Raw genomic sequence first — 20,709 nt, 5'->3', positions numbered from 1 at the left:
TTGGCATACTTCCTTTCTACTCCCTTTTGAGGGACACTGGGGTCTGAGAAACCCACTTCGTGGCCGAATGCCACTTTCGGTGCTTAACAACCCATTTTCGGGACCTCGAACTGCGCATTTTGGCCCCCGAACATTCGTTTTGCAACGGTTTTCGTTCATTTTTGGCAGGTACCTCTGTTTTATCACCGGGAAGGTCACTGAAGGATGGGAGGCCAGTAATTGTTGCAGCAACCAGTTATATATCCTCTGACGCCCTCCGACGCCCGTTTTTCACACTTCCGGGCTAATGTTGAACACCTTGGGGCCACATTCTTGAACTTTCAACCACATATTTGTGATGTACACACTTGGGAGGATCCTAAAAGTTGGTGGCCGGCCAGTAATTCCACCTGACCCTTTTGAACCCCTCCTTCCGGGCTAATGTTGAACACCTTGGGGCCACATTCTTGAACTTTCAACCACATATTTGTGATGTACACACTTGGGAGGATCCTAAAAGTTGGTGGCCGGCCAGTAATTCCACCTGACCCTTTTGAACCCCTCCTTCCGGGCTAATGTTGAACACCTTGGGGCCACATTCTTGAACTTTCAACCACATATTTGTGATGTACACACTTGGGAGGATCCTAAAAGTTGGTGGCCGGCCAGTAATTCCACCTGACCCTTTTGAACCCCTCTTTCCGAGCTAATGTTGAACACCCTTGAGCCACTTTCTTGGACTTTTAACCACAGGGTTGTGTTGAGGACACATGGGAGGACACCATCATGTGGTGGCCGGCCACTAAACCAGCTTGACCCTTTTGACCCCTAGCCGGCCGGCTAGGGGATGTGGCCGGCCGGCCACCTGCAACAAAAATACTTGGCCGGCCATGATCCTCACACTGTTCACTTTACAGCTGTATAGCTTTATCCCCCGGAAAATATCTGTATCCGGGGGATATTTTGTGGGGGAAAGTTTGCCTCCTTTTTCCCCCACCTTTACACCTTCTTTTGTTCCATATAACCAAGGGCTAACACTTATTTTTGGGGTTAGAAAAAATTGCTTCCAAGTCTTGCATTGCTTCCCCTCTCCTTCTCTCATTTCTACCCTAAAACATTCAAGTTCCACACTTCATTCCTTCATCACCACCAAGCACCACCATCACCACTTCATTTCCAGCAACAAGGAGGGCTTCTCAAAGGCTAAAGGTGCTGCAACTTGGTCCAAGAAGCAACAAAAGACTTGTCTCCAAGGGTGAGTTGCCATTTCCCCTTTTTTGAGCTTTTCTTTGCAACATTTCTTAGCCATCTATGCTTTTTGCTTTGAGCTCCGGCCATAACTGAAAGTGGCCTTCTTTTGAGCTCATTTTCATGTCTCATTAAGGGCTCAACCCTTTTTGAGCCCTCCATCTTGCACTTGCTTCATTATCCCTCTAAAATGTCATTTTCTTGCATGATATTTTTAGCTTGTGTGTGATTTGTTTTGGAACATGTTGTAACCTTATAATAGGCTTAGTTTGAGCCCCTCCTCAACATTGAAGAAGGGCTCAACACTGTTTGGGACTTCCATGTTGTACTTGCCTTTATACTCCCTTTTTGGTCCCATTTTTGCATGCTTTGGCAGCCTATTGTGCTTTGGTTTTTGGCCATTTTATAGCACTGAAAATAGTCTCATTTTGGTCCATTATTCATGTTTAATTTAGGGCCTTTCATGGTTTGGGACCTCCATATGCCACTTCATGTTATATCTCTCTTTTGGTCCCCATTCTTGCATGTTTTGTTAGCCTATCATGCTTTTGTTTTTGGCCATTTTACAGTTCTGAAAATAGTCTTATTTTGGTCCATTCTTCATGTTTCATTAAGGGTCTTTGGCCGTTTGTGGAATATTTTGTATACTTTGTGTTATAGCCTCTTTTGAGCCTCATTTTGCATTGCATTTCTAGCATGTTTTTATACTGTTTTGGAGTTTTTATAGTTCTGTAAATATGCATATTTTTGGTCCATCTTCAATGTTGTAGAAGGGAATTTTTCAGTTTGGGCTTTGCATATACCACTTGCCTCTTTGGCCACCTTTTGGCCCTTTTTCTTGGATAGGAGTGAAGCCATACCTGTGTTTGTTTTTGGGGTTTTTACAGTTCTGGAAAACATCATATTTTGGGCTCCTCTTCAATGTTGTTGAAGGGTTCTAACTCATTTGGAGTTAGCAGTTGTGAGTTGCTTCATAATCTCATGTTAGGGCCATTTTCGCATGCTAATTTTGCCCTATCTTTGCTTGCTGTTTGGCCATGATTTGTACTGTAAAAATGCTTAGTTTGAGGCTGCCTTGCTTCTGTCTTTTCATTCCATGTACCAATTATGCATGCTTTGTATAGCTGTAGTTCATTCTATGCGCCTAATTTTGCATTTCGGGAGAGATTCCATGCATCGGGTGTGTTTTCGCCTCATTTCGGGGCTGTTTTCCCCCACTTTTCATTGCTGAAAATCCATTAGCATGTTTGCATATCATTTTCCATGCCATTGCATTGCGTATGCCATCGCCTCGGTTTGCGTGCCCCGTGTGCACGCATTTCGAGGCACTTCATTTTCATCTATCGGCCTCTTGTGTGAGTGTGGCTGAGGCTCTCTCATATTAGTATAAGTCCATGTTGCATTCTATATGCCATTTCCATGCATTTGCATTGCATATACCATTGCCTCGGTTTGTGTGCCCGTGTGCACACATTCCGAGGCACTTCATTTTCATTTATCGGCCTCTTATGTGAGTGTGGCTGAGTCTCTCTCTCATGTTGGTATAAGTCCATATCATATTTTCATGTCATTTGCATTGCGTATGTCATTTTCTCGATTTGCGTGCCCGTGTGCACGCATTTCGAGGCATCTCATTTTTACAGCATAGTGCATACTAGGTTGTATCTTAGATCGCATTCTGTCATTTTCTCGGTTTGCGTGCCTGTGTGCACGCATTTCGAGGCATCTCATTTTCATAGCATTGTGCATACTAGGCTGTATCTTAGTTGCATTCGTGCATATCATGCATATTGCATCGTGTTCGGGATAGGAGTTAGCCCGGGCACGGGAAACGAGATGCGTTTCGTACTCCGAGTGACGGAACGTGTCTCAATTCCCAGTCACCGACACTCCGGATTACCCATGATGGAGTTAGGTTCTTGTTGTGTTTATACGTGCATTCATTCTATATTGAGTTGCACATTTCGACTCCTCTGCCATCATGCATCGATATGCGTGATTGATGGCACGAGGATCGAGGCATGCATATATCTGTGAAAATACATTGCTATGCCCCTTTCCTGCTCTCTGTTGCAGCAAATGAAGAATCAGCAACTTTTCGGAGCTTGGCATGCTTTTCAAGAATAACTGCTAAACAGAAGCTAATTGGGGCATCCCGGTGGATTTCCGCGCAAGACAACCCGGACATGCATCATCCATCAGAAGCAAGGCAGTCCCTGGCTTGTACGCCAGTTTTACAGCTTTCTTAGTTAATTTGCTAAATTAATTAGGAATTTGTATATTATTTGGACTGTAATATTCTTTTATTCGGGACTGTATTATTTATTCGGACCCTCTGCGCGAGGGCATAATTGTAATAAGTGTGCGTGAGTGTGTTGTATGTCTTCCAACCCCACGTCTTTCTCCCTTTTATTTACCTGCTTATGATGGTTAGATTAGGGCATGTTTAAATTAGCATACAGTATGACAGCATGTTTGCATCATTCATCTGTATTGCATGCACCGGGCTCGGCGCATCATACTAACTGCATTGTACTTTCAATTCCAAATTGAATACATGATAGTTGTAGCATTTCATATGCCATGTTTAGAATAGCCGAACCTGCTATAGTTGCATTTTGCATGTGTTGCATTAGGCATTTCTGTATACTTAGGATCATGCATGATTTCTAATACAATTTTTGTTTTGGCTTGGAGTACTCGGTAAGCTTTATGCTTTAGCATCCTTGCATGCGTGTGAGTGACTGCCATGATAGCATGCTTACCATGAGGCTATGTGCTTACATGATATATCTGCCTGAATGCCTGTGGGTGAAGGTTGGGTTACTTAAATTGGAATAAATCATCAAATGCTTCAAGCCTACCTGCGGGTAGCAAACCATTTTCAAAAAGCGAACATGAAATGTTTTGTTCCAATTCAGGCGATCCAGTCTATACTTGTATGCTGTGTACATCACATAGTAACCTAGGCTAATAACCGGAATAAGAACATACCATGTTTTCAAAAATAGATATCATGGTTAGTAGAGGCCGACCTTTGATCGGGCGAGCGGGGGTGCTCACGAAGTGACCTTCCCCAATCGTACCCAAGTTCCCGAGCCGAGGCAACTTTGGTGATGACGGACACGTGGCCTTTGGCACCGAGTCAGGGTTTCCTAAATTTCCCATTAAAAAAACATTTAGGTGGCGACTCTGTATCTGGCAAAGCAGTCCATGTTTGGCACTTCTTTCAAAAAATCTGTTTTCTCAAAACGATTTGCCGGATTTGGACTCTTTGGTTCAGACTTAGAACCGTGACCACAAATCGAGTCCGAGCTGTAGCGAGGTCCCCCGCGGGCTTGTTACTGTTTCTGGCGACTCTGCTGGGGAGTTAGAGAACTTGACTCGAACTCATGATATCGGTTTTTCACTACACTTGCGTGTTTCTTTGCATTGCATTTGCATTGGTGCGCCTAGGACACCGTGTTTGCCATCTGCTATTCCTGAACGGTTTGCCGGAGGCTTGTCTTGTCAAGGCATGACCATAAGGCTGACCGGTTGTGGGCTCTGCCAGTGTGGGAACACAAACCCCAGTTTTACCGGGGCACCCTCTTTGACCATTCGACCTAGTGCATATTCGGATCCATAGTGACCATTCCAAACTAGGACAGGTTGCTTACCTGTTTATAGGTTGTTTGAAACCACTCTGTGCGTAGTGAAACCCTAGCTCCTGACAAAATAGGACAGGGAAACCCTACCCCAACATAGGGGTGTTTTGGCTCTCACTTATCTGTTATGTGCTTTAGAGTGCGTCTCTACAGGAATGCATGTATCAGTATATGAGTTTGGGCATCAGGCCTGCGGGCATCAGTTCAGTATACGAGTTTGGGCATCAGGCCTGCGGGCATCATTTCAATATTATGGGTATCAGGCCTGCGAGCATCAGCCAGTATTTGAGAATTAGTTATCTGCGGATATCAGAATCTGTTTTAGGGGACAGTGATACAGGGATAATAATCAGTGTTTGAGGACAGTGTATATTCAGCTTATCAACTGTGTGTTGTTATGCCCGGCTGTGTGTCATGCATTTTATTTTAAGCTGTTATGCTGTCCGTTTATCTGTTTATTTATTTCCTTTTCGCTTTATTTATCTTTTGCTAGGTCAGTTCTAGCACAATTGCTTCCAACCCAGCAGGCATTCCCCAAGCACTTTGGACACGAGGTCGTCGACTCAATCGATCTGAGGATCTAATCGACGGACAGCCAGTGTTCCATTCTCTACCCCCTGTTACCAGAAGAAAGCAGAAAAAGCGCAGTGTATCTGAACAGAGATCACCAGAACAGTGGTTTCCCCCATCAGTGGACAGTCGGATTGAGATCCCCATTGAGACAGATCTGCCAGTAGTTCAAATAGATCAAAACAGTATGGCAACGCCAACAGGAGTTGAGGAGATGGTGCGCCAAATGCAAGAAACCATGCGGGCCATGCAGCAGGATGCCGTTCGCCGAGATGAACTCGCCAAGCAACAGGCCGAGATTATGACCCAGCAGGCTGAGCTGATTACCCGACTACAACAGCAGAATGCTGCATCTGCTTCACATCAAGTCCCTCCTCCGGCAGGGGCTCCATTACCTGAGCAGGCACCTACTGTTCAGAACGCCCCACCAAATGCCCAGAATGCCCTGTCGAATATCCAAAACTTACAAGAGGACACGAATCTTCCGACGGGGCCAGCTCCGCCCCCGCTTCCACCACAACTGTCCAAGGTCCATGCACCCAATCGCCCCGACTCTCCCTTCGAGTTCGAGGTTGATCATACAGCTCTGAAATTGAGCAAACTTGAGAAGCTCTTCAAGAAATCCCAAGGGGTCAAGGCTATGCCGGATATCGAAGACGGATATATCGAGGAGGCCGTGACACTCCCCGATAGGTTCAAAATGCCACAAATCGACCGCTTGGACGGGTCTGGCGACCCCATGGTCCATCTCCGACTGTTCGCAGACATCTTGCGGCCAATGGGCCTAACACGACCACAGAAGCTTTCACTATTCGGCTGAACCTTGTCGGGTGTGGCCGCCCACTGGTACGCAAAGTTAGAGGATGAAGTGAAGAAGAATTGGGATGAAATGGCTGAGGCCTTTGTTGCGCAATATTCGTACAACACTCAGATCGAGATTACAACTCGTGATCTTGAAATGACAAGGAAAGAGCCCAAGGAAACTTTCTCGGACTTTGTAATCCGATGGAGGGCAAAGGCATCAATGATGACCCTAAGGCCCACGGATAAGGATCAAAGTTGATGCAGAGAATGATTGTAATCCCCTTTCCTACTTTCTCAGATTTACATGAGATGGGGGTGCAAATCGAAGATGCAATGAAACAAGGTCTGTTTGACCACGACAGGGAACAACCGAGGAGGACTTTCAACCGTAACAACAATGCGGGCCCGAGCGGCGCTGCAAATACAAGAGCCTCGGAAGTCAGTATGGTCACCACCACTCCCCCTCTCCCTCCAAGGCCCATGGCTGCAACACCCTTCTCCGGCGCATCCGGAAGCAACACACAAACCAACAGATTCCAACTGCGAGGCCAAAGAACCTTTACCCTACTATATATGCCCCTGTCCAAAGCTCTAGGGGTATTGATCAGGAAAAAGCATTTGAAACCCCTGGAGCCAAAGCCACTACCGAATCCACTCCCTCCCTCTCATGACCCAGCAAAGTACTGTGCGTATCACCAACAACACGGTCACGACACTGACCGTTGTTACAGATTGCGTCATGAGATCCAGGATCTTATTGACAAGCAGGTGATCGCGCCTCCTGATAAACCCAATGCCACAACCAACCCTTTCCCACCACATAACCAAGCTCCTCCTCCCAATAGAATCAATTTTATCCAAACTGGGGTCGCATCTTACGATCCTAGCATCTATATTACGCCCACCCACCTACCCAAGCCGGAGGTGCTCCTCCCCGATTGCACTGACTTCTTGTGCATGGTGGACATCTCCAAAACCCAACCAGAACCGATGGTGGTGACCGTCGAAGACGGGGCAGGGCAGATTTCAGGAGAGAATGAGATTGTTGAATCTGGGACTGGACAGAGTTTTGCTGGGGGAGCCTATGATCCAAGCGAGTACATTCTATCAACGAGCCAAATTGGGCTAGGTATAGAATTGCCAGAGACAGGAGAGCTATGCATGATCCGGGGGGATGGATCTGGGCTATGGGCAGATGATCTGACAGCCGTAGAGGAGGACTTTGCCAACCTGCAATTTTTCGATGACCAGGAACCGGGGGATGCGTCAATCAACTGGTTCAACTATGAGGAATCGGCAGAGGCCACTGGATGGCTCGAGGATCAACCAGATGAAGTGGGGGAAGCCCAACCAGAACAGAGCCCGGCAGGGGCAGGAGTATCAGCTGTGGCCGGAATGGCCGGAAGTCAAGTTGTATTGCCGGAGAGCGCCGGCGCTAAGAATTCCGCTCGAGACTTGGGCATTATGGATATAGGAATTGTTGAACAACCAGCTGTACTGAGGCAGCTGGAACAAGAAAAGTTTGAGGAGGCTGAGAGAATTAGGAAAGCTAAAGGCCCTGAGGGGACTGAAAGTGCTGTGTGCACGAAGATAGAGAATGCTGCGAGCATGTGGACAGGAAGTACTGCAAGTGCAACTAAACCGGAGCCAGACAGGTGTCTGTTGGCTGCCGACGGAATGTGGTGGGAAGACGATGACTTATGTCTTGCCCACACGGACGAAGACTGGGGAAATAATCAACCGGATGACACTTGGTACCTCGATGAGGTTGATCATATGACGAGAAGTGGACGGTACTTCAAACCCCCACACCTGGACCAACCCGAGGCATCCGGGAAGGATAGAGAAGCGGAGAAACAAAAGGAGAAGCAGATTGAAGAGGAAGCTGTGCTGAAACAGTTAAAAAAGATACAAGCAGACATCTCCATCTGGGGACTGCTAATGGCATCACGAGTACATAGAGAAGCTGTCCTGTCTGCTATGGACAAGTCCAAACTCTCCATAGATACCACGCCTGAACAGCTGGTTGGGCTGGTTTTTCCGGGAGGAGGTTCCCCGGCATTAACCTTTTCGGACAAGGAACTACCGCCTGAGGGCACAAATCATAACAGACCTCTCTATATTTCTGTGGAATGTAGAGATAAGTGGATACCGGTGGTACTTGTTGATACCGGGTCTGCGATTAATGTCTGCCCGACCAGAACGGCATATGCAATCGGGTTGAAGCCCGTGAACTTCGTCCCAACTACTCAAGTGATCAGAGCATACGACAATACCAGCAGAGAAGTGATGGGGACTGTTAAAATTCAAACCAAGGTTGGTCCAGGACAACACAGCATTGAATTTCATATCTTGGACGTTCCTGCAACCTTTAACCTACTTTTGGGGCGACCGTGGTTGCACCAGGTCAAAGCAGTCTCTTCCACTCTACATCAGATGCTAAAGTACCCTCACGGGAAAGGGGTAGCGATCGTTTTTAGGAATTCATCAATCCATCCGCCGCCGGAAGTATCCACACCTGTCTTGGAGATCGAGCACGGCACGGAGGATGTGTTTTTGTCGGGGTTCACTTTGGCCGAGGCTCAAGTGGTGCAGAATGTCATGGCTGTGAATGAGGGTAAGTACGTTAGTGCTCAATCTATCTACCTCATGAACAAGCTAAAACATACCCCCGGGATGGGATTAGGGAGAAGCGGCCGGAAGGGCGTCTCAGTGTTGGCCGAAGTGCCACACAACCCTCACACCTTTGGACTGGGTTATCTGCCCACCAAAGAGGACTTGGTGAGGAAAGGGAAAGAAATGGCCGGAAGGGCCAGAGCAAAGAAGGCTGGGAAGCCATTTGAGTTAATGCATAGGCCCATCAGGGGTACCCTAAACGGACGCTTCGTCCGGGAGGGGGAAGATTTTCCATTCTGCGGCTTCCCAGAGCCATGGCTGAACGCGGAGAGGAAGCGCGTGCCTGGTTTTGAAATCTTCTTCGACATACAATTATCTGGGGATGACGTTGCCGAAGCGCAGACAGACCCACCAACTGAGGTTGAGCAGTGTAGAACAGTGGATCCTGAGAGCACAGAGCTTGAAATGGGGGTAGCACTGGCGAGTCTACTTTTAGATCCTCCGATCGACCAAGAGTGCTTGGGGGATAACTCTTCGGTTTCTATGATTGGAGATTAAATAGCTGCGGGCTTTCCAGCGCCGATCTTGGATGCATCTATCGCACCTTCTCTCATCTGGCAATATGAAGAAGGCTTTTTATCTAGCAGCTCCGGGTCAGGTAGTGAGCCGGAATCTGATTCCACCGACTCTTGTGCGTCGGAATCAGATTCCAGCTCGACTGAGTCTGAGTTCGGTATTCCTGGGGGTGATAACCCGGATGCCACAGTCATGTCTAGGTCGTCTTTTTCATTTTCTTTTGAGTCTGTTGTAACAGAGGAATCTGACGGCTTGGAAATATTTAATGAGAATGATGTGGATGTGGTTTCTGAGTATTTTTTTGTGCCTTTGATTTATTGCTTAAATCAGGATTTTCAAAATTTTGATAAAAACAACGAGGGAGAAATTCCCCCAGTTTTGCAACGGTTAATTGATCAAGAGCAGGAAAGATTTGTTAAACCTTTAATGGATGAAATCACTACTGTGAACGTTGGTACTGAGAAGGACCCGCGGCTGGTCCAGATCGGGTCCACATTGTCTTCAGAGGAGCGCGAGCGCTTAGTTGCTTTATTAAAAGATTTCAAAGATGTTTTCGCGTGGTCCTACGAAGACATGCCTGGAATCGATCCTGAGATTGTACAGCACCGGATGCCTCTTGATCCCGAGGCCCGCCCTGTCAAACAGAAACTCAGAAGGATTCGCCCGGACTGGGCTCTCAAAATTAAGGAAGAAGTCACCAAGCAATTTGACGCAGGGTTCCTGCTGGTATCTGAATACCCAACTTGGTTGGCCAACATTGTTCCGGTGCCAAAGAAGGACGGCAGAATTCGGGTCTGTGTAGATTTCAGAGATTTGAACAAGGCCAGTCCAAAGGACGACTTTCCCTTGCCACACATTGATGAATTGGTGGATTTCACGGCAGGACACGCTTTGCTTTCGTTTATGGATGGTTTCTCAGGCTATAATCAGATAGTAATGGCACCCGAAGACTGGGAGAAGACTGCATTCACTACCCCGTGGGGTACATATTGTTATAGAGTGATGCCATTCGGGTTGAAAAATGCTTGAGCTACGTATCAACGGGCAGCAACTACAATATTGCATGATATGATCCATAAAGAGGTCGAGGTGTATGTGGACGACATGATTGTCAAGTCCAAAGAAAGATAGGGCCACTACACCGCCTTACAAAAATTCTTTCAAAGGATCAGAGAGTTTCGGCTGCGATTGAATCCCCAGAAGTGCACGTTTGGTGTTACAGCAGGGAAGATGCTAGGGTTTCTGATTACACAAAGGGGCATCGAGGTAGACCCTTCCAAAATCAAGGCCATCTTAGAAATGCCACCACCAAGGACTGAAAAGGAGGTGCGAGGCTTTCTGGGTAAAGTGCAATTCATAAGACGGTTTATTTCTAAATTAACCTTGACTTGTGAACCACTTTTTGGCCTCCTGAAGAAAGGAAAGAAATTCCAATGGGACGGCCGATGTCAAGCAGCTTTTGAGCAGATCAAAGAATATCTACAGAACCCGCCCGTGTTGTCGCCACCAGAGCCGGGGAGACCGTTGATATTGTACATTTCGGTAACTGAGACTACCATGGGCTGCATGCTCGCGCAGGAATCAGAAGACAAAGTGGAAAAGGCCATCTACTCTCTGAGCAAAAAGATGCTGGATTACGAGACCCGCTATACACCGCTGGAGAAGGCTTGTTTGGCCTTGGTATGGGCTACCAGGAAGCTGCGGCACTACCTGTTAGCTCACTCTGTAATGTTGGTTTCACGTTTGGATCCCATCAAATATCTCTTCGAGAAACCAGCACTTATGGGTAGGCTAGCTCGTTGGCTGCTGTTGCTCTCCGAATTTGATTTAAAGTATGTAACGCGCAAGTCAGTAAAAGGAAGAGCGGTAGCAGAGTTCCTTGCCGACCACCCGGTTGAGGGGGATGAAGCGGTTGAGTATCTATTCCCAGATGAAGCCATTCTGCACGTCGAAGATGAAACTTGGACGATGTACTTTGACAGAGCGTCAAACCAGTATGGGTATGGGATAGGGGTGTTGCTAATAGCGCCTGACGATTCCCGTATCCCTTTAGCATTCAAGCTCCGGTTCAAAGTCTCGAACAATGAGGCAGAGTATGAGGCATGTATTGCTGGCCTGGAAGCAGCCCTAGAACTAGGGGCAAGACGGTTGGACGTCATTGGGGACTCAAACCTAGTTGTATCTCAAGCAAAAGGAGATTGGAAAGTCAAGGAGGAAAGGATGATAATTTACCACCAAACCTTGGATTTGTTAATTCCTCGGCTTGAGAAGCTAAATTTCACCCACCTCGTAAGAGAGAACAAGAGGTTCGCAGATTCATTAGCAACTCTATCTTCCATGATAGACATCCCGTCCGGAGTCCGGACGCGTCCAGTCATTATTGATCAGAAGTTTGTGCCAGCATACGAGTCGATTTCCGCCATAGATGAGGCTCAAGACGGCAACCCCTGGTATTACGACATCTGGAACTTCTTGGAAAAGGAGACGTATCCACTAGGGGCAAATGCCAAGGATAAGAGGGCCATCAGAAGAATGGCGGCTCAGTTCATCATCTGCGGGGGTAAGCTGTACAAAAGGGGTCATCTGGGAATGCATAAGCTCTGTGTAGAAGCTGAAGAGTCAAAGCGCCTGATGGAGGCCATCCATGGAGGGGAGTGCGGTGCACACATGAATGGAGTAATGCTGGCCAGAAAGATCCTCAGACAGGGCTACTACTGGTCAACCATGGAGGAGGATTGTATTAGTTTTGTTCGGCGCTGCCACAAGTGTCAAATTCATGCAAACCGCATGAACATCCCGCCGTCAAAGCTGTACAACATGACTTCGCCATGGCCTTTTTCAGTTTGGGGAATTGATGTGATCGGAGCTGTTACCCCGAAGGGGTCAAACGGGCATGAGTTTATCTTAGTAGCGATAGATTATTTCACAAAGTGGGTCGAGGCCCAATCATACGCGGTGTTGAAGGCGTCGCACGTCGCAAAGTTCATCAGAAACAACATCATCTATCGCTACGGGGTGCCAAACGAGATAATTTCAGATAATGGTTCCCATTTCAAGAAAGAAGTGATAGACTTGTTGGAAAAATCCAATGTGGCTTTCCATAAGTCACCTACATACCGGCCGCAAACCAACGGAGCGGTTGAGGCCGCCAACAAGAATATCAAGCATATACTGCAGAAGATGGTGGGAACCTACCGGGATTGGCCAGACAAGCTGCCATTTGCTCTGTGGGGCTACAGGACTTCAATCAGAACTTCTACTGGGGCGACTCCATATTCATTGGTCTATGGAATGGAGGCTGTTCTACCCATCGAGATTGAGGTTCCGTCGTTACGAGTATTGGTTGAATGCCAAATAGCCGAAGCAGATTGGCAGCAAAGCAGATTCGAAGAACTCATGCTCTTTGATGAAAGAAGACTGAAAGCACTGTACCACATCCAAGGCTATCAACGCAGAATTGCCCGGGCTTTCAACAAGAAGGTTAAGTCCAGGAATCTGAAAGAAGGAGATTTGGTGCTCAAAGACAACCGAGCTCCCATCCACGACCCAAGGGGCAAGTTCAAACCCAATTGGACTGGTCCTTACATCATCAAAGCTATCTGGTCAGGTGGAGCTGTGGTTCTGATGGATCTAGATGGCTTGGAGTTCTCACAACCGATCAATATGGACAAGTTGAAGAAATATTACCCTTGAGAGGCTCGCTAGGCCGAAAACCCGAAAGGGCGACCTAGGCAAAAGTCAGAGCACAAAAAAATTAGAAAATATAAAAACTGAGCTCGCAAGGTTGAAAACCCGCAAAGGGCGGCCTTGGCAAAAGTTAGAGCGCAAAAGGAGAGTGAAAATACTCGAGTGAACCTGGGCCTGAACTACGTAAGGCTTGATTCCCATCTTTGGGATACGTAGGCAACTTCACCTTGAAGTTCAGCCATAAACTTTTCCCCGATCAACTCTGTCCATTTCGATCATCTCAGTCATCTTTATCCATCAGCATTTATCGCGATCTTCGGTACAGTGCTGTTCAAACTAGGGGCAACTTTCCGTTGCCGCGACGGTGCAAAGTTACGCAGACTAGGGGCAACTTTCCGTTGCCATGAAGTGTCGCATTGTTCTTCAGACTAGGGGCAACTTTCCAGTTGCAGGGATCTGGGGTTGTGCATCTCAGTGACAGATCTTCGGCGTGTCCAGTTTTGATCCACATCGAAAATGGTTTTGAAAAGTTTTAATAAAAAATCGACTTTGTTCAAATTAATCTTTTTACGACTTAGACCATTTTTGGACCAAAGCGGAAAATTTTCAGTACCACAACCTTCAATTTCATTGATTTCAAAACAGAGTTCTCCTGCTCTTGCGTATAATCAAGGTTGCTTTTTAGTACATTCATAAAGAAAACTTGAAAATGCTAAATAAGCAATAAATTTGGGGCATAGTTGAATCAAGTATCTCTGCATCCCCTCCCGGAGCTGGACGAAGCATCTGATGCCAAACTAGGCCCAACCTGTGCCTCCTCGTTGAGCCATTCCAAGCACTCATCGGGCAAAGTGCAACTGAAAGTAGAAGCAGGGGCCAGGAGCTCTCTAGTCCTCCATGCTGTGGCATATCGGGCAAGCTGTGCACCCCGGACCGGGAAAGCAGCTGGGTACTCAATCCCCTCCGGTGGGTAGGTCTGATCATGACCAAACTGACGCAGGAACCGGAACAGAAAATAGAATACGCAGTGGGTTAGACCAATCAATTGGATCCCAATCAGCCGGGACATACTATAGCTCATTGCCGGGAGGTTGAGCCAAGGACAATGCCAAGCAATGCCGTCTGCGGACAAATTGGACATCCAATCAAACCACCACCTTTCGTCAAGAGCACTGACTAGGCGCTGCCGAAAGAAGTAGCCTCGAGCTGAATAGGCCGGGCAAGAGTCCACAACCTGCAACTTATCCATTAACCATACCTAGGGGAGGGATGGAAAATGAGAGAATAAAGAACAGAGAGACGTACGATGAGAGAAAAGTAAGACAAGGGTTTTGTGAGAAAAACTGAGCCTGAGGGTCGAGTGATGTGAGTAAATATACATGTAAGGTGGGGTGGGAAACATTACCTGCAGCAGCAGTGGACTCCCAGCAAACCTAATCGCCTCCCGGCGATAGACAGAATCTAAGCCCATCAGTGTCTCGGCCAAGGTCATGGCAATACAGCTCTTTCCTTCTCTCAAGCCTTGGGCAACTTCAATCAGGCGAATGCTAGCTCCGCCGAAGCCCGAGGAAAGCAGAAAGTGAGACAACAAACACAAGCAGAGGGCGTGTTGCCGGAAACCCTGCCAATAATGGTTGCTGCGGTCACCGGCGTTGGAAAAACGATGGACCAAGCCGAGGATGTCCAGTTCCCCACTGCAGATTAGAGAACGAGCATCATGCGCCGTGAGCCCACACATCCGCCCTAAAGCTTGGGTGTGGCCAAAACGGAGCTGGGGCAAGATCACTTCAGAGCATTCAGACTCCATCAAAACCTGAAAATCTTCGAAAGTGGGACATACCTCTTGGCCGCCGAAGCTAAAAACGTGCGTCACTGGGTTCCAGAACCTTGCCGCGGCATGGAGAAAAGGGAGCTGTAGCGGAGTACGGCTCAGCGTGAATAGTGCATTCAAGCCGAAACCCCGGAAGTTCAGCTTTTCCGAGCCATCTAGAGAAGAGATCCAAGATGTGAGATTTTCCGCGAGAAACGCCTCCATCTTTGTGTAAAACTAAGATGAAATGAATGTTCCCGAAGTTGAGGCTTTTATAGAGGAAAAAACACTATTCACGGGGACACGTGTCAAAAACTAGGTGGCTGCAGGAACAAGTGGCCGGCCGACCACCTTTTTTGGCTGGCCGACCATTCTCTTTTTCAAAAACTGGCCGGCCGGCTCCCACTCTCCATAAAATTGGCCGGCCGGCTCCCAAAGGTGGCCGGCAATGCTGCAGTGTATCTCCTTGGCCCTGTTTTACCCTTCGAGGGAAAGTTTCAAACATTTCCATGCAACGGGAGAGTCAAAGGCCTTCATTTCCTTCTGTTTCGGATGCGTTCCGGTGCCCAGATCGTCCGAAGTACACTCTGTTGTTGTTGAGTTTTGTTTATCGAGTTGTTGTTTTGATTATCGAGTTGTTGTTTTGCTTATCGAGTTGTTTGTCGAGCGGACGTGTTTTGTGTTTTCGAGTCTTTGCTCTCTGATTAAACAATCTTTCTTTAGGTCTTGTTTATTTACGTTGCGAACACTGTTGTATTTTGCTTATTGAGTTGTAAACTTCCTAAGGTTCTGTTATATCTTAGTAAGTTGAGTTGCTTAGTCTGTTGCGTCGGTTCACTACCTGACTTGGTGATTACACAATGCACATTCCCATTCAATTTCATTTTTGTGCAAAATAAAATGATGCGATACGATGCTAAAGTTAAAGTACAAACACCTTTTCAAAAGCTGTTTCATTCCATCATGTTTTACAACGAATAAAGGTACAAGTTTTACAAAAAATAAAACTACCTAACAATGTGCAAAGTGCTACAAACTACTAGCAAAAAGAAAAATAAAGCAAGAAACAGCAGCATCAATGTCCTCGGGAGCGGGAATGAGAAGCACTCCTCATCCTCTTCTGCGGAACAACCTCTGCACCATCATCATCGTCTGAGTCGGAGCTGTCATCCTCAGGATCCCCCTCAGCCTCGCCTCTGTTCCCCGAACCAAGACCGGAGCCCCCCTCCTCAGCAGATGTCTCTGACTGACGGTCGGTAGCCTCCTCCTCCTCCTCATCATCCTCCTCCTCCTCCTCCTCCTCCTCCTCCTCATCAGGCTCCGCCTCTACAACGTGAGCCCTGCGTCTGCGGACAGGCCCTCCTCGAGCTCCTCGAAAAGGCCTAGATGGCCCGGCTCCTCGGAAAGGCCGGGATGGCCCAGCCCCCTGAAAAGGCCCGGATGACCCAACTCCCTAAAAAGGCCCAGATGGCCCAGCTCCCCAAGGAGGCCCAGGTGGCCTGGCCTGCGGCTGACCGGACCATGAAGGCATCTGAAAACAAAGAGTTCAATTCAAATACATCAGTCGAAATATATACATCAGATGCAGATACAAGCAAAGGCTACGTGAAGTGGGTGCATGTAAATACAGTGTACAAGTGGGGTGTGTGTCAGATGTGCTCTACACATGTAGTCTATCGATGCAGTAGAAATCAGCATGTCATCAGAAGTATGATAAATGCCAGAGAACTGAAAGGTACCTGAATGCCCGCGATAGACAACTGTGCCTCCCTCCGCAGGACCATGCCCTCGAGTGTGGCCACCAGTCCAACCACCTCCTCCATGTACCCTCGCGATGGCTGCAAATATGAGCTCATAATCATCAGTGAACAAAAGAATGTCTAAACATCTGAATGATGAATGAAAAACAATGGAGCATACCAGCGGTGAGTCAGGATCAATGGCGTATCGATCACTGGGCATCGGAGGCTCTAGCGGGATCGGGGTCGGAGAGATAGCCCCATACTGCCACGCCATCAACTCAGTTGGCATATCTGGCCATCTAGGATGAGGATAAGTCGACGAAATCGGAGGAACCGGTCTACCCCCACCTCTAGATGCACCAGCCCCATTGGTGGGAGGGGCGTCTGCAGCTCGAGCCCGGGCCTGGCCCGAGGATGACATACCAGCAGGCCTCGTCATCGGGGTACGAGCTCCCGTCAATGGAGGCATCAAATATGTATGACGGTAAGTGCCGTAATCCCCCTCCTCGAGATATAGTAAAGCATCGCTACCCAGCATAGCGCCGACTACCTCCGAGAAAGAGAGCCTGTCAGCAGTCCGCATACTGACTGGGGGTACTGCGGGAGGATCCTGAGAAAGATACCCCCATACCTGACGCAGAAAGCGTTCCCCCAGAAACCATGCCCTGCCAACCGGCCCTTCGAGCAGGACCCTATACTGGGAGGTGTCCGACCCTCCGGTATACTGAAGTCGGAGACCATCACCCAGGGGCGCCCAAGGCTACCATGTGATCTGCGGATGATAAATGCATAAACCAATCAGAAATCGGGAATATACAGAGCAAATCAAAGATGAAAATGAAAGGAACTGAAAGTTCTGAAGTACCTCCGACTGCCGCACAGTGTCAAAATACTATCGCAAGTAAATGAGGGTCTCTCGGGGTCTCGGCCGGTGCGGGCCCTCGAACACTAGTGAATATGGGGTCATGGGGGGCCCTGCCACCTCTAACTCTGGGGCTAATGCAGGGAAGTATACATAGACCCATAGCTGAGAAAAGCAGTGCAGAATGTAAGTACGAAATGCTGAGAGCAAAATACAGACTGTAAAAGTGCGCTGTGTGTGCAATGTACAAGTAATGAAGAGCAGAAATGTAAATCAAGGGGACAGAAAAGTACCTCCCAGGCTCTCCAGTAGCCGCCAAGTAAATCTCCCCGCCCGCGGGAGGTCGCGCTCATATAAAAGTAAAGGGTAGCCAGGCCGGCGCCACCCCAGTCATATCGACTGACCTGTGATAGGTCAACCAGAGCGCTCAGCAGGTATAGCCCGACTGTGTTCCCTCTATCGGCGAACAGGGTAGTCCCGAAGAGGAACATAAGGAAACCACGGGCGTACTGCTCCGTCTCCTCAGGAGTCTCGGGCACCATATCCGCCCGCCGGAAGTGGGAAGAGAACCAAGTGTATCGGACTCTCCCAGAAACCCTGTCAACAGGCGGGCGAGCCCCCAATAGATACATCCAAGCGGCCTCCCACTCGCCCATATCCTCATCATAGGGGATGGACCAACCTCCTATGTCCAGGCCGGTCAGCACAGCAAAGTCTAGAGGCGTCATGGTCATGTCTCCAGTGGTAGAGAAATGAAAGGAGTTGGTGGTGTCCCACCATCTCTCTACCAAGGCTGCCATCAGTGCCATCCTGGCAGGACAACGTGACAATCCAATGCAGAAGGCCCCGAACCCTGCCAAGTCTACTAAATCCCGGACAGCCTTCGGGAGCTCAGCATACCAATCCCTCGCGGCAGTGGAGCCATATCCCTGTACACTGTGAGAACCAACCTGCATTCAGAATGAATACATGTGTCAATAATGAAATGAATGGGCTGTGTGCCAATGAGATGAAATGGGCTATGTGCCGATGAAATGAAATGGGCTGCGTGCCAATGAAATGAACTGGGCTGCGTGCCGATGAAGTGAAATAAGCTGCATGCAAATAAAATGAAGTAGCCGTGTGTTCAGAAGTGAAGTGTACGAACTGTGTGTTTAGTATAAGCAACTTTCAATCAGTGTGGGCTGCGTGTTCACTATCTAATCTGGGCTGTGTGTTCAGAAAATTTGAAGTTTGGGCTGCGTGTTCAGCTTTCGATCAGTGTGGGCTGCGTGTTCACTATCTAATCTGGGCTGTGTGTTCAGAAAATTTGAAGTTTGGGCTGCGTGTTCAACTTTCGATCAGTGTGGGCTGCGTGTTCACTATTTAATCTGGGCTGCGTGTTCTGAAAATTTGAAGTTTGGGCTGCGTGTTCAACTTTCAATCAGTGTGGGCTGCGTGTTCACTATCTAATCTGGGCTGTGTGTTCAGAAAATTTGAAGTTTAGGCTGCGTGTTCAACTTTCGATCAGTGTGGGCTGCGTGTTCACTATTTAATCTGGGCTGCGTGTTCAGAAAATTTGAAGTTTGGGCTGCGTGTTCAACTTTCAATCAGTGTGGGCTGCGTGTTCACTATCTAATCTGGGCTGTGTGTTCAGAAAATTTGAAGTTTGGGCTGCGTGTTCAACTTTCAATCAGTGTGGGCTGCGTGTTCACTATTTAATCTGGGCTGTGTGTTCAGAAAATTTGAAGTTTGGGCTGCGTGTTCAACTTTTAATCAGTGTGGGCTGCGTGTTCACTATTTAATCTGGGCTGCGTGTTCAGAAAATTTGAAGTTTGGGCTGCGTGTTCAACTTTCAATCAGTGTGGGCTGCGTGTTCACTATTCTAATCTGGGCTGTGTGTTCAGAAAACCTGAAGTTTGGGCTGCGTGTTCAACTTTCAATCAGTGTGGGCTGCGTGTTCACTATTCTAATCTGGGCTGTGTGTTCAGAAAATTTAAAGTTTGGGCTGCGTGTTCAACTTTCAATCAGTGTGGGCTGCGTGTTCACTATTCTAATCTGGGCTGTGTGTTCAGAAAATTTAAAGTGTGTGCCGTGTGTTCACTTTCGAATTCGGGCTGTGTGTTTGACAAATCAGTGTTTGAGCCGTGTGTTCACCTCTTAACTAATGTGTACTGTGCGTTCGCAATTAATTAATGAGCCGAGTGTTCAGAAATTCGAGTGTTTAAACTACATGTTCAGGATGCAAGCAAAGTACTATGTCATAAGCTAAACTGCGTGTTCAAGCATAGCAAGGGTGCGAAATATACGAAAAATGCAGAAAATGAAGTAAATACCTCTCGGGCCTCATGAGAGAGGTGATGCTCTGGCTCTCGGAGAAGCAGATCCCCAGGTGCTCGCTCATCAAAATTAGTGAAATGACGGAAAACGGCACGCGGAAGGACATGTGCTGGCGGAGCGTACCTCCCGGGAATAAAAGGGCGGACCCTCGGGGGTAGAGTCATGGGATCAAAATCGTCTCCGGCACCTGGAAAGCCTCCGCCGTGGGGAGAATTACCTGCCATTTTCAAAGAATCTGCAAAAGGAGCAAAAATGAGCGAAAATGAGCCAAAATTGGAAAAAGTCAACAAAAGTCAACTCCCGAGAAAATCTTCCAAATATTGAGACAAACTTACCTCAAGTGGCGAAAATGAGAAAAGAAGCTTCGAAACCGAAATTTAATCGCTTCAAAGTGTTTGAAACTGAATATTTTTGCGAAAACAACTTGCGTGGGGCGTTGGAAAACGCGTATGGAACTCAGATCTGGAGAAGAAAGTGTTGTAGGAGGCAAGAGAGGAGAAGATCTCGGCTGCATTATATAGGCTCCAAGTCTTGGGATGAAGGAGCATGAAGAAAGGAGGTGAAAAGACCAAAATGCCCTCAGATTTGGGCATATGGCCGGCCGGCCACCTTTTCTAGCCGGCCAGCCATTTCCTTTTTCGAAAACCGGCCGGCCAGCCATTCACTTTTTGTAAAACCAGCCGGCCACCTCCCATCCCTCATAAAACTGGCCGGCCATGTCCCTCACAGGCTCACCTAGCTCCCTGCAAATTTTGAGGAAGATTGGAGTTCCCGGGACCTGAAAAAGTTCAAGAAAAGTACACTTCCGGTCGCGAAATCGCTCCACCGGAACTTCAGCTTCAGGATCTG

General features: G+C 47.8%; 1 long non-coding RNA gene across 1 annotated transcript; it reads right to left on the bottom strand.

Annotated features, from left to right (window-relative positions):
• Nucleotides 1–16,228: 16,228 nt before the first annotated feature.
• LOC145804320 (uncharacterized) lies at nucleotides 16,229–17,017 on the bottom strand. Its single transcript, XR_014345959.1, has 3 exons — nucleotides 16,858–17,017; nucleotides 16,677–16,775; nucleotides 16,229–16,468 (listed from the first exon to the last, which is right to left on the bottom strand). It is a non-coding gene; the product is annotated as an uncharacterized LOC145804320 (long non-coding RNA).
• Between the last annotated feature and the right edge of the window lie 3,692 nt (nucleotides 17,018–20,709).

This window comes from Camellia sinensis, chromosome 12, assembly GCF_055761805.1.
Source record: "Camellia sinensis isolate YWXY chromosome 12, ASM5576180v1, whole genome shotgun sequence".
Taxonomy (NCBI): domain Eukaryota; kingdom Viridiplantae; phylum Streptophyta; class Magnoliopsida; order Ericales; family Theaceae; genus Camellia; species Camellia sinensis.
The sequence above is the reverse complement of the archived record's forward strand: the minus strand, read 5'-3'. Positions and strand labels throughout refer to the sequence as shown.